This window comes from Schistocerca gregaria, chromosome 4 (assembly GCF_023897955.1).
Source record: "Schistocerca gregaria isolate iqSchGreg1 chromosome 4, iqSchGreg1.2, whole genome shotgun sequence".
NCBI classification, from domain to species: Eukaryota; Metazoa; Arthropoda; class Insecta; order Orthoptera; family Acrididae; genus Schistocerca; species Schistocerca gregaria.
In genome coordinates, this window is record NC_064923.1 from 163,608,169 (window position 1) to 163,620,650 (window position 12,482).

Consider the following 12,482-nt stretch of genomic DNA (forward strand, 5'->3'; position numbering starts at 1 on the left):
CCATTCGCAACCGTCTCCATGAAGCTGGGCTACGGTCCCGCACACTGTTAGGCCGTCTTCCGCTCACGCCCCAACATCGTGCAGCCCGCCTCCAGTGGTGTCGCGACAGGCGTGAATGAAGGGACGAATGGACACGTGTCGTCTTCAGCGATGAGAGTCGCTTCTGCCTTGGTGCCAATGATGGTCGTGTGCGTGTTTGGCGTCGTGCAGGTGAGCGCCACAATCAGGACTGCATACGACCGAGGCACACAGGGCCAACACCCGGCATCATGGTGTGGGGAGCGATCTCCTACACTGGCCGTACACCTCTGGTGATCGTCGAGGGGACACTGAATAGTGCACGGTACATCCAAACCGTCATCGAACCCATCGTTCTACCATTCCTAGACCGGCAGGGGACTTGCTGTTCCAACAGGACAATGCACGTCTGCATGTATCCCGTGCCACCCAACGTGCTCTAGAAGGTGTAAGTCAACTACCCTGCCCAGAAAAGTCTCCGGATCGGTCCCCCATTGAGCATGTTTGGGACTGGATGAAGCGTCGTCTCACGCGGTCTGCACGTCCAGCACGAACTCTGGTCCAACTGAGGCGCCAAGTGGAAATGGCATGGCGAGCCGCTCCACAGGACTACATCCAGCATCTCTACGATCGTCTCCATGGGAGAATAGCAGCCTGCATAGCTGCGAAAGTTGGATATACACTGTACTAGTGCCGACATTGTGCATGCTCTGTTGCCTGTGTCTATGTGCCTGTGGTTCTGTCAGTGTGATCATGTGATGTATCTGACCCCAGGAATGTGTCAATAAAGTTTCCCCTTCCTGGGACAATGAATTCACTGTGTTCTTATTTCAATTTCTAGGAGTGTATATTGTTTGTCGAAATTTCACATCCAGCGTACTTTTCAGAATAACAGCTAACTTTTCTAATAAGCAGTTTTCTTCGCCATCGTAATCACTGATTTCATCATTTTTAGAATTAATGACTTTCCATGACTTGACGATGGTTACTTGTTACCTCACACCACGTCTTCGACACTTCATAAATTGCGTCTAGCACAGTCAGTTGTTTCCCGTTTCCAGTTTCCAGTTTCCCTCATCAAATAGTTTTTGTAGCAGAATTCTCCAACAAATTTTCTTCATGGCAGGAATGATGCCATGATCCATTGGCTGAATTAAGGCTGTCACATTAGGTGTAAATATTTTACAAATATCTTCCCGTCATCTGATTTCAGAACAAGTTCATTCGGGTGTGATGCTACATTTTCCAGTATCAATACAGCCCTATAGGGTGGACCCCTAAACGTTAAATATTTCGCACCTGTGGGACAAAGCAAATATCGAGCCATCTTTGAAATACTGTGCCATCCATTCAGGTCGCTTTACATTGGAAATAATGTACAGGTAAATCGTGCGTTTCTGTTCCTTCGAAAAGGCTTGATTTTTTAATTTTACATGTTACACCAACCTTAATTTTATGTGACCACGTGCCGTTAGCGCAGCACAACACTTTTATCCTTTCCTTACTTAATTTATAACGATGCACACTACGCTCTGTCTCCCAAGCTAATGTATTCCTTAACAGACACTTCCAAAATAGACCGGTTTCGTCCTCTCTAAATTTTCTCCAGGTCCAGTTGTAAATTATCTCGTGCATTGAACGCCTGGAAATCATTACCAAATTCATAAACAGCCTTATTATGTCCTGCCTTATTATCTCCAGAGATGGCAATCTCACGGATAACGTGACGCTGCTTAAACCTAAAAAAAGAACAACAAAGAAACACTGGGTCTGTTGGTCGCACAGTGGGGGAGATAATTGTGTGCCCTCTGCTCTTTTCTGCTGAAGCCATTCGTGGCCTTCCGCCTCGACAAACCTCCATATGAGTCAGATCTTCTAGCAAACTGAATTATTTTGTCCTTGCTTTTTCTAATATCACGAATCGTAGTTTCACCCGCATTGTATATCAATGTCTGATTCCACGTATCAGTGCTGCCGTCTTCGAGCTTGTGTATTACTCGTATTTCTAGTTTCTGCTGTATCATCAGTACAGCACGCTTACGCTTTTCAGACGTTGTTCGGCACTAACAGAAACCAAATGACTACTGTATCCAGCACAAAAATACGTTTGAGATCTTCGAGCAGTACATTGTTTATTATACTCGTGTTGTCACGTGATATCATTGTTCACCAGCAACGAATCCAGGGTGAAAGAATAATTTTCCGCAGCTTAAAATAGACTGGGAGGAACAGGCCACGAATAATCCGAAAAGTGGATAATCCGATCGCGGATAATCTAATGTTTACTCCCCTTATAGCAACAGCTTCCTGTAGGTCGCAAACAAAGGGATTCTACGTAAAAGCGTTAAAAAGGGAAGTGCAATTATTCTCATTTATAATTGAAGTTGTAGTAACCACTCATTTATTTTAAAATGGATCGACTTTGCTGACGTGGGTGGAGTGATTGAAATTTATTTTAAGGCCAATCGTCATTGTTGGTTAATGTTCCGCCTGGGAAGGTATTACACACTACATACTTAATATTCATACAGAGTATAATATTAATGATATGTAAAAAAATTAAATAATATTATGTTTATCACTTTCCTGGTGGGAAATTGGTAAAATGGAGCTTTAAAAATTTTTATTATGTTGATAATGAAACTATATTCCGCCAACCAGCAGCAGATTGCCATGAGACGCGCGAGAACGTTCATCGACGGCATTGTTTAGAGGCCAGTGCCGTATCTAAAAATTACACATCACAGTTTGCGTAATTGCATTGCCCGGATATTGATCGAAAAGATCGGTAAAAGAGTGCTCAGGGCCGCTGACATAAAGGTTTTGAAAAGTAAATTCCGATTGAACACTAGTAGCGTTTGGCGTTGGACTCCAAACAATTCGGCGGCAGCTCTCCTTTGATGCAGCCTGAAAAAGTTAAAAAATGCAACATAATAAATTAAGATGTTGCATTAATGGAGGAGGAATGTAGGTTCTTAATTCAAAGACGTCTATCAGTGTAATTATTTAACAAAAGTTACAGATACGAGATCGACACTTACATTTTGTGAAACAACCACCGAAAACAAAGCAGAGGGAGCGAGAGAGCTCAGAGCTCCTTCTTTTATCTAGTCCAAAACAAATTACTGCTACTGTTTTCAGCTTGTTTTACAGATCAATAAATTTCAATATATAAACATTTCTCTGGGACATTCTTTATCGAAACACCAAAAAAATACTTTCCATACATCAAATAGTTACCTTTTCTCCTTACTTTATTCAAAAAGCAACATTTAAAGAGGAATTTATTTTGCAAAGAAGTTAATCGAACAAGGGAAGTTTTCGTGACGCTAGCCTGCTATTCCCTGTACTACATTCACTCAACTTCTTTTTCTTCTTTTTCTACGCACGTGGCTTACGCAATGCTGCCTGTTCAGGTTTCAGAACATACCTGACCATAGTTTACTTGGTCTTCCTCGAAATCGTTTTCCCTTGACCTATACTACAACACCCTTCTTGGGATCCTATCCTTTGGAAGTCTACCAATATGCATTCTCCAATCATTTCTATAGTTTACGGTTTCTTTCCACCAAATTGTTTGTTTCTTCTCTTCCTTTTTATTAGCAGTTTTATCTGAAAGTGTACATCATTTCATTTGTCGTTAGAATCTGATTCCGCAGCCTTTATCTTTGTGAGCTTTTGTCAACGTCCATTTTTGGCTTCCACAGACAACTTCATTCGTGTTTCTAGTCTGGTTTTAATATTTAGGGTTGTATTACGTTGGCTGTGAAACTGATAGATTGTTTTTAAAATTCTTTTCGTATCTGTCGCTAACATATGTTTGTAAATAATTAACATTGTGCCACGTTTTAATATAATGTCACTGATTACGATTTCGTCCCTTCTTCTTGTCAGTGTTTTCCATATATTCCTTTCTTTGACAATACTGTGGGAAAGCTCCTCGGTTCTTATTTCATCATTTCGCCTAATTTTCAAAATCATTCTGTACCATCACATCTTAAACTCCCGGAATCTCTCCTTCTGCGAATTAGTAAAAATTAAATAAATAACAACAGAGCGCTTAAGGGACTCGATCATTACGTCACCGAACAACTCATTCCAGATCTAATTTAAACAGCCACAAATTAATTAATTATCTGACTAAAACAGGGGAACTGAGAGGTTAATCGTTTTAAAAAATGAAACGCTCCTTAAATTTAACACTCCAAGTATTATTATCAAAAGTCACAGTGTGTTCACTTACACCCGTATCTTCGCGATGCCACAAAGGAAAGATAAAACGCTATAATGCCGCTCTTATAATATATAAATACAGAAAAAAGTATAGAACTAAGACTGGTATATTATGAGAAGTTGTAGATGTCAATTTTCAGAAAACTTTGCTTTGTCGTAAGTACAACTACAACAAATAGCTTTTTACTGTTTATTCAGTGTCGTTGCCATAATTTCACTAACATTTTAGTTGAATAACGTTAGGAGATATTTCACAGCATTCCGTAAGCAGGGATATAGCTTGACGTCATTATTATCATCTCAATTAAGGACTGTTTATTCAGTTTTTATCGAAATATTCGTAATACACCAATTTTAAATTTGATTGTTGGATTTCTACTCATGCATAATTCATAAAAAATGATTCGACGAATGTCACTTTGATTTAGAAATCACCGATTTTCTAAATTTATTTATTTATGTATAAGTTGGCCCGAATTTAATCTAGTTTCGTTTCTTCAGCAGAAACAGCAATAGTTTGGAATACTTGACGTTCTGCGATATGTGATGGACGTATCATGCCTGTCACAAAACTTAACACTAGGAAAATACTGCTGTTGGATCTCGAAGACTGACATCTGGGCGACAGTTGTTCCAAGTTATTGATGACTAAATAACCCTGCGAGTTGATTACGACAAGTTACAAACTTATCAAATCTGCAAAAGAGCAGTTACAGTTAACAATACAGTCGGACATCATGGCTTAACGATGGTAAACGCATCAATGACTTAACTCATAACCCATCAACATAGCTAATAAATATTAGACCATCCGATAACTACTAACATAGTCAGTTTCGTAATGAGTAAATGTATACAGCGCACTATAATCCTTAAAAGTTACACACAGCGATGTCAACAATCACCATTGCCAGATGACAACACATACAACAGTAATAAAATCACTTTAACGAACTGATTTCCATGTCCTGCCAAGCTGCTTACTCCAGTACACCAGTTGTGTTTTCCATTGAAAGATCAGTTTTCACTTTACACTTAAGCAAACGGAACAAAGCAATGAAGCTATCCTAATGATTACAGTTAGAGGCTATTTTGCTTTCTGTTTTTTGACACTTACCAGATGTTATCATTGTTTACTCTTATTCTGCGGAAAGATTAATATAGGCAGGTCACTCAGGAAATGGAAAGACCGAGAGCGTTCGTCTTATTTAATGCACGGTTTTATTCGCTGCAAATGGTCTACAAACACAACTCACGGAATCCGAGCTTTTCTCCTCTCCATGTTTGTCTGAAGCTGTTCTCGTTCTTAGTAAGGGTCTTGTAGTAATGAGGCTGCCTTTCTGTGATTTCTGTATAGAATGCTGTTAGCTGTTAAATGGAAGTTGCTTGTTTCTGCAAATAAACTATGAGTTATTTTGATAACGCAAATTTTACAGATGGTGACGTGTTCAGTATGCTGAAAACAGTTTTTGGTATTGTTGAACTGATTATGTATTTAATTCCTGTGGAAGATTTTTGTATTGATGAGAGTAAAGTTCTACAACATAATATTATAATACGTAGATATGTAAAATTTCGTTATGGGTACAGCAAGTTCCTTTATTTAACAACGGAATTCAATGCAGCTACAAGATACAAACGCTCCCATGATATAATGCAAATTGATAAAATGATGAATGTCATAAAGTCGTTAATATCAGCTGGTATGAACTACAATCATTTAACATGTAATTCATTTTTTTAAATAACTAAATTATATTTTCAAATTCAAAAGCTTATATAATTAAGTACTGAAAGTGTGCATAAACCGTTAATAAGATGTACAGTGCCATTGTTCATTTTATATATTTCAGCTGCTCTGTCTACTTTTATTTTCGAAATTTAAATCTATCTGAACTACATTCATTTTCTGTTGTTCCTACATGATAGAGTAATAACTGTGATATTCTCCTGGACAAATCAAGAAGCACGAAATATTTTTATTAGCGTCCATATGATGATGGAAATACGTTTCTCTGTTACTTGTATTTGCGATAAACGATAAAGGATTAGTTTTCCGTTTACAGTCAACTGTCATTCAATTTCTACTATCTTCAATCAGTCTGATATGTGTTTTGTAGAGTCTCTGTAGCAGCGCAAATCTCTCTAATGTTAGATTCATTGTCCTTACGGGAAATTTACGTTGGCGGCAGTAGTATCGCTCTATCGTCAGCCTCAGATGCCGGTTCTCTAAATTTCCAAATAGCACTAGTCGAGAAAAACATCGTCTTCCCTCCAGCGATTCCTTTTGAGTTTCAGAAGCATGTCCGTAATACTTGCGTGTTGCCCCAACCCACCGATAACAAATATATCAACTGCTTTGATGAGTTACTTCAATATGTCGTGGTGCGGATCCCAAATCATCGATCAGCACCCAACAAAGCGTCGCACCATACGGTGTCTCCTTTACAGATGTACCACAATTTCCTAAAATTCTTCCAATAAACCCACGTCCATCATTAGCTTTCCCTACTACTATTCTTTCAATTTCGTTTCATTTCCTACTGCCTTGCAGCGTTAGACTTAGATCCTTAATCTATGTGACTGTGTTAAGTAGCACACCAATAAAGTAGTGTCCTAAAATTATGGGTTTGTTTCCCTAACTAATCAATATTAACTTCCGTATTTCTACATTTAAAGCAAGCTGCCGTTCATCATACCAACTACAAATTTTGCCATGTAATCTCGTATATTCATACAGTCACTCAACGACTTCATCTTCACATACACCATAGAATCATCATCAAACATTCACAGACTGCTGCTTCCCTATCCACGAGATCATTTAAGTACACGCATGCTCATAAATTAAGGATACTGCTGATACATGGTGAAACAACGCTCTGTTGGGCGGTTTGCGAGTTTAAATCACCTCGCGGTATGATCATGCCGTGCATTTGACCTGCGGTCGTCGCACGGTGGCCCTGGCACTAGTCCGCTTAGGCGGAGGTGTGTTGATGCATGTCAGAGTACGGTGCAGCGAGTAAGTGTGCAGACGTTTTCAGATATGCTAATGGGGACTGAGTTGAAAACGGCTCAAAGAACATGAAGGGTAGAGTACTAGGGCGACCGGATGCTGGCCAAACAGAGCGGGTTGTAGCACGGGCCCACCGTGTGCAGAAAAGAGTGATCTCAAGATATTTGGCAACGATTCCAGCAGACAGGAAACGTGTCCAGGCGCTTCAGTAAGGGACGTCCACAGTGTACAACACCACAAGAAAACCGATATCTCACCATCAGTGCTTTCAGACGGCCACGGAGTAGTGCACGTAGCCTTGCTCGGGACCTTAGCACAGCCACTGGAACAGATGTGTCCAGACACACCGTCTACAGACGACTGAGCAGACATGGTTTATTCTCCCGGAGACCTGGAAGGTGCATTCCACAGACCCCTGGTCACAGGAGAGCCCGTGAAGCCTACCGTCAAAAAATGGTCCAAATGGCTCTGAGCGCTATGGGACTTAACATATGAAGTCAACAGTCCCCTAAAACTTAGAACTACCTAAACCTAAGTAACCTACGGACAACACACATTTCCCTGCCCGAGGCAGGGTTCGAATGTGCGACCGTAGCGGTCGCGCGACTCCAGACTGTAGCGCCTAGAGCCGCTCGGCCAGACCGGCCGGCCCTGCTATCAAGAACACAGTACATGGTCATTGGAACAGTGGTCCCAGGTTATGTTAACGGACGAGTCCAGGCATTGAACAGTGATTCTCGCCGGGTTTTCATCTGGGGTGACCAGGACCCAGACACCAAACCGTTAATGTCCTTGAAAGGTACCTGTATGGAGGTCGTGGTTTATTGGTGTGGGGTGGGATCATGGTTGGTGCACGTACACTCCTGCATGTCTTTGACAGAGTAACTGTAACCGGTCTGGTGTACCGCGACGTAATTTTGCACCAGTATGTCCTCCTTTTCAATGGTGCATTGGGTCCCACCTTCCTCCTGATGGGTGACAACGCATGACCACCGAGCTGCCATCGTGGAGGAGTACCTGGAAACATCAGACGAATGGAGTGGTCCGCCTGTTCTCCAGACCTAAATCCAAACGAGCACTTCTGGGATGCAGTCGGTCGGCGTATCGCTGCACGTCTTCAAACCCCTACGACACTGGAGGAGCTCCAACAGGCACTGGTGCAAGAATGGGAGGCTATACTCCAGCAACTGCTCGACCACCTGATACCGAGTATGCCAACCCGTTGTGCGTTCTGTGTACGTGTGCATGGTGATCATATCCCATATTGCTGTCGGGGTACGTTGGCATGAAACAGCGGCGTTTTGTAGCACGTGTGTTACGGGACGGTTTTCTCAACTTATCACCAATATCGTGGACTTACATATCTTAGTCGTGTGTGTTCCCTATGTGCCTATGCTATTAGCGCCAGTTTTGTGTAGTGCCATGTTGTGTGGCACCACTTTCTGCAATTATCCTTAGTTTATGAACATGAGTGTTTATAGAGAGCAACAGCGGACCTCTCACACTTCCCTGGGCACTCTTGGCGACACCCTTGTCTCTGATGACCTCTCGCCGTCGATGACATCATACTAGGTTCTATTACTTAGTCTTCGAGCCATTAACGTTTTTGTGAATCCATTCGGTATTTTTGTGCCTTCGTTAACAGTCAACAGTGTGGTGGCGTCGCAAATGATTTACGGAAATCAAGAAGTGTGGAATTCGCCTGATGTCCGTCATGCACAGTTCGCAGGATACCACGTGAGAAAAGGGCAAGCTGAGTTTCGCATGAGCGATGCTTTCTAAAAGCTTACTGATTCGTGGACAGTAGCTTCTTCCCTCTAAGGAAATTTATTATATTCGAACTGAGACTATGTTCATGGATTCTACAGCAAACCGACGTTAAGGATGTCTCTAATTTTTCGGGCCCGTTCTTTTACCCTACCTGCATGCAGTAGTCACCTCCATTTTGCAGTCGTTTAGGACTTCGCGTTGGGAGAGAAATTCGTAGTTAATGCGAAGTAAGTAAGGGGCCACTGCTGTAGAATACTCTTTGTAAAACCGAACTAGGATTCCGTCAGGACAAAGCAACTTAGAGGCAGACACTGCAAAGAACTTGGAGAGAAATTCGTAGTTAATGCAAAGTAAGTAAGGGGCCACTGCTGTAGAATACCTTTTGTAAAACCGAACTGAGATTCCGTTAGGACCAAGCGATTTAGAGGCAGAGACTGCAAAGAACCCGGCGAGTTGGTGAAATGTCTGTGCGAGGTGAAAAACGAGTTTGCCGACAGAGGTGCCATCGTGGAAATACGAGGGTCCAGAAAGTAAGTTCTGATCGGTCGCGAAATGGAAGACACAGTGAAAACCACAAACGGTTTATCTGCAACAGTTAAGTAGAACTTCGACCTACTTCATTACATAGTCGCCGCTGCAATTTCTAGTGTTGTCGGGGTGTTGTATCGAGTTTCCGATATCCTCGTCATAGGAAGAAGCCGCCTGTGTTTTTGGCCAGTTATCTGCACTTGTCTGCAGCTCGTTGTCTGTGGAAAAAATCTGTATTCATAGCCAGCGGTTCTTTTGAGCACAGATGAGACTCAAGGGGGAGCCAATTACGGAATGTATTGTGGGTAATCGAACACTTCTCATCGGAAACGCTGAAGGAGCGTGTTCATTGCCCCTGCAGTGTGCGGCCGAGAATTGGAATGAAGAAGGAACTGCTCGACAGTTGTGTTATGTGGGCTGCATGACACAGGCGAAATCTCTAACCAGGCCCTTATATTAGGCGGAGACGCTATTCCCTACGCATCTTTACGTGCTCACTGTTCACTCAAAACTGAAAAGATCTACGCGCCACGATGGACGGCCTTACTACAGACGTTGCCAAACATGTGTGCAAATCTTTACCGGATTTTCCCAGTAGTTTACATTTCTCAAAGGATCGGAACTTATCTTCTGGGCAACCCTCGTAGTAACTGCAGACATAGTGGAGCACCCCAAACGCATGCATATGATGTACGAAATTAAGCAAGTACGGCGCAAGACAGAAACAGGTGTTTGTGCTCTCTACCAGGAGATATCGGCAATATTGTAAAGATGAGTGCTTACGACTCAGTCACACTAAAGCCTTTCCATCCATTGTTTCCAATGCATTTTGCGTGCGGAAGGCTTAGAAAAGTGCAGTCCGTTGCTCGTTGAGTGGTAGATGCTCGATGAGGAGTAAGTTCGCTGGTTTCATGTATCTATTTGCGAGAGCAGCAAAGATAATCGGATGTATTGCATGTGGAGATCTACATCTCTGGAGAATAGCTTGCTTGTAGTCCGAAATTTCCCAATTGTTCCTAATTAAATAAAAAATACGCTTAAACAGCAGCCGAGGATGAATCTCTTTTATGTCTTTCAACTAATATACGGACTTGGTCATCTATATGAAGAAAATAATTCAGATACGTAGATACAAGCATCAAGCTTCTAGCGACGTACCAGATTCTGGCCGGGTAGCGGCATCAAACCAGTCAGTAGACTGATAACAAAAAAAAGCTGCAAAAATAAGTGCATATGAGCAACAAGATGCGACCAATGCTCAGTTTGGCGTTCAGGTGCGATATTTGTAAGACATAATAACAGAAGAATGCAAGTGTTGGGCCCTGTACACAAAGTTCCCTTCTCTCTGCCAAAGCTGACTATTGGGAAGGCATAAGTAGAGTAGGTTCTGTATAAGGAGGCACCGTCAAATTTCGTGATCGAACGGATGCTTGTGACCTGTTGTCATCTCTATACGCAGTGAGAGAATATCCAGAATTACTTAGTTATTTCCATAAAAAATACACGTAGCATCTTGACTCTATGGTTGGAATCGTCTATCTACGCCCGCTGAGGAACTGCGTTATAAGCGACCTTCAGCCCGCTAAGTAACCTGACACCGCAATCTTCGTTTCAGCTGCCTGCTTCACTGGCGGTTCGCCGCTTGCTGTGGCGTCAGCACCGGCTGTACTGCGACTCCGCGACAATGACTGAGAGCGGCTCCTGTATTGAACTTAACTCACGCAGATTTGGAGATGTTCTGTGCCCTTCCTCTTACTACGCTCCATCGTCCTCCATCGTACCGCAATGAAGGTTGCCGTACGGCTGTGAAGTTCGACGATATTGGCCTGCTTTCAGTTAGGCCTTATTCGGTCTTCCGGAACGTCAGAAACGATGGTGTCCTCACCTTAGAGGAGACGAAGACCTCCAAGTTCTCTCATCGATGGCAGGGACTATGATGTTCTCTGCGACTGGTGATTATGGCGCTGCAGCCATCTCTCCCAGTATCTGCTGTTGTTGTCAGCAGCGTCCAGGAAATATACACTACTGGAAATTGAAATAAGAACACCGTGAATTCATTGTCCCAGGAAGGGGAAACTTTATTGACACATTCCTGGGGTCAGATACATCACACGATCACACTGACAGAACCACAGGGACATAGACACAGGCAACAGGGCATACACAATGTCGGCACTAGTACAGTGTATATCCACCTTTCGAAGCAATGCAGGATGCTATTTTCCCATGGAGACGATCGTAGAGATGCTGGATGTAGTCCTGTGGAACGGCTTGCCATGCCATTTCCACCTGGCGCCTCAGTTGGACCAGCGTTCGTGCTGGATGTCCAGACCGCGCGAGACAACGCTTCATCCAGTCCCAAACATGCTCAATGGGGGACAGATCCGGAGATCTTGCTGGCCAGGGTAGTTGACTTACACCTTCTAGAGCACGTTGGGTGGCACGGGATACATGCGTACGTTCATTGTCCTGTTGGAACAGCAAGCTCCCTTGCCGGTCTAGGAATGGTAGAACGATGGGTTCGATGACGGTTTGGATGTACCGTGCACTATTCAGTGTCCCCTCGACGATCACCAGAGGTGTACGGCCAGTGTAGGAGATCGCTCCCCACACCATGATGCCGGGTGTTGGCCCTGTGTGCCTCGGTCGTATGCAGTCCTGATTGTGGCGCTCACCTGCACGGCGCCAAACACGCCTATGACCATCATTGGCACCAAGGTAGAAGCGACTCTCATCGCTGAAGACGACACGTCTCCATTTGTCCCTCCGTTCACGCCTGTCGCGACACCACTGGAGGCGGGCTGCACGATGTTGGGGCGTGAGCGGAAGACGGCCTAACAGTGTGCGGGACCGCAGCCCAGCTTCATGGAGACGGTTGCGAATGGTCCTCGCCGATACCCCAGGAGCAACAGCGTCC